This window comes from Protobothrops mucrosquamatus, unplaced genomic scaffold (genome assembly GCF_001527695.2).
Source record: "Protobothrops mucrosquamatus isolate PMUCROS unplaced genomic scaffold, P.Mucros_1.0 scaffold477, whole genome shotgun sequence".
Lineage (NCBI taxonomy): Eukaryota > Metazoa > Chordata > Lepidosauria > Squamata > Viperidae > Protobothrops > Protobothrops mucrosquamatus.
In genome coordinates this window covers 229,073-231,998 of record NW_015386797.1, presented here as the reverse complement: position 1 = coordinate 231,998, position 2,926 = coordinate 229,073, and positions in this window count along the sequence as shown.

The following is a 2,926-nucleotide window of genomic DNA, read 5'->3' as shown; positions in this document are numbered from 1 at the left end:
AGGAAAGGATTTGTATACCTCAGTTATAAGTCTCATATATACAAACACATACATGCATACTGTACATATGAACTAGGAGTTAAGCTGAATGTAAAATTCCATTAATTGCCAATATCCTATGTCTCATACAGTTTATGAAAAATGTAGGCAAAATAAGCTGCCAGCTAATAAAGTAATATTAATCAAGAAATATGATGGCAATGAGTGCCTTAACAGAATTTGTGTTGGCATTTCTCCTGATTCGTAATTTTCTCAAAAATATATTCTTAGTGATGAAAGAGATCTCTATATAGTAATAAAACTGGTTTAACTTTTATGAATAATGATTAAGACATACCAGACATATTTTAGGATGGCAATAAACAGAGTCATTTTATTGTGCAATGTATCAGCTCGCTTCACAAGTTATTATAGTATGTTCTAATATCTTTTTATTTCCAGCAGCTAGTCATAATATTAATAATAATAAGTTGACCAACGAAACTCCAAAATATTCTTTGGACATGGTCCTTCAGTAGTAATTTGATCAGATCCAGAACTCAGGAACTACTATAAGCAGTGTTTTTTTTGTAAAAAAAAAAAAAAAAAAAGGTGCCGGAACTCACACACGTCATACAACCCACCTTGCCTACCTTACAAGGTTCCATCCAAAAAAGTGCTGGAACTCCGTTCTGGGCATTCTATGACAAAAAAACCCTTGACTATAAGTGTTAACTCTAGTTAGTCTTGGTCTGGCAAAAGAAGTTATGTAAGATCAGTTACATAGGTTACGTAGGATCAGTGCTGATTAGTATTTGGATGAGATTCTTCTAGGCAACACAAATGTTGTAGATTAGATGGGAAATAAGACAATAACCAAACACTTCTTTATTGTTATGAAGAAAACTGCATGGATATATCCATGAAGCCATCTTTGGTTGAGCTCATCTTGAAGACGTTTTAATTTTTTATTAGTTTGAAACTGGAAGTTCAGATCCCAAATACCCATGATTCAATATCTGAAAAAATAAATTAGTGACTTTGACATTTCATTAATTTCGTTTCTTACTAATTGGCCAGGACTAAGTGTCTGAATTCATGTGTATCTACAAAAGGAGGGCAAGTGATAAAACATATTTCATAATGTCGTGCCCTCTTTACTTTCTTGAAGTAAAAAAGGCAGAATTTGACTCATGATACCATAAATCCTTTTTTAAATTTTGCCATCAGTGTGGAAGCCTCCTTTGTAATTAAAACCCATGGAAACAGACAAAACAGACCAAACCCAAACTCATATGAAATTAATCAGTAAATCCAAATGTCCCAATAATAAATCACATTAATGTGCAATGGGTTGTGTGAGCAAGCAAGGCAAGCAATTTCAGCAAACAGTAGCTCAAAATGGCAGATTTTAATACCCCCCTTTCCCCAACACTCAAATGCAAAATAGGCCTTATTATTTGCAAATAATAATATTTGTCTGATGAGTTCTTCTTTCCTTTGCCACCTTGTATGTTCTATGCTAAGACTGGTCAGTTGTCTGGCTGGTGATTTAGACACGTTTTCTCAACTGAATCAACTTTAAGATGTGTGGACTTCAACTCCTGGAATTCCCTAGCTATTCTGGGAGTTAAACTCTACATGTCTTAAAATTGCTGAGATTAAGGAACACTAGTTCAAACCAAGAAATATCCATACTGAAGAAGCCAGCCCCAGGGAGTGTCCTCTAAAGGAGAAGAGTCTCTTCCTCCTCTTCCTTGTCCATCCTCAAGATTTCCAACACAACTTCTGAAGGGTAGTTTTCCAAGTATTTTCAAAATGTATTCTAACAATATTCTAAATGTCATTGTGTGTGGGGGGAAGTATCCATTCAAAATTGTCATTTTTGAAAACTGGAACAGGTAAATATTCAAGGCAGTTTTTATTTTAATGTTGAGGACAATAGTAAAGAAGGAGGTACGTAAATGGGAAAAAATCCCTCGTGTCCTCCTTTTTATTTGGTACCATTTGAAAAACAATGACTTGAGCCAGAACCAGAACCAGCACTTCAGACTTGATCTGTCAGACTGTTGAAAGTGTGAATAACTATAATAGGGTTTTGCCTACAGTCCATCTCCACTCCAGCATAATAGCCTGAGTTTTAATATATATTTATAATCTATTAAAGCAACTTGAAGGACTCCAGGCATCTGGCTAAAATGCAAATTTCTTCAATTGATTATTTCTATCTCTCCCAAACAGTGATGAAAGCAAGTGATTCTTCTCTTTTATGTGGTCTGCAGAAGGAGAAGGAGAATTATACACATTTGTCATAGGAAAATACAACATGCTTCTCCTTTCCAAGTCTACAAGTTTAAGTTATATAGATCATGCCTCATTTTTCCTCATGAGATATTCATATAAGCAGATGCTTCTGAATCCTGGACAATGTTCTGGTTCTATAAAATATAGGTGATATTATTTGCAGACTGTTAAATTATTGTTTTCACTCTTTCTTCTATCCCAATCTGGTATAAAACAACTAACGTTATGTGAAAATTCACATGGTTGAACCTGAATACCCTATCCAGTGGGCAAATTTCAGCTAATTAATGCTGTAGTATTCCATGGCATGTTATAATGATAGTAAAATCATGGCACACTTGCAGTGACCTCACAATACAAGCCTGTCTTTTTTACTTGCATTCTTCACAGGGTTTGCACCATGAAATCATGACACACGTTTTTGTCCCTTGCCCATCACTGTGCAGAAGCGTATCAACATTACTGTCCCTGAGATCATAATTGACTGTCAGAGGTAATCCACTAAAGCTGGGTCAAGGGAATTCAGCCAACCTGTAACTTGAGTTCCAGAATAAGAGGTATGTTACTTTGACAACAGTATTCATTACAGACGACATTGTGCCACTATCCAACAGAAGTAACTGAGAATTTAATTGCCTAGATT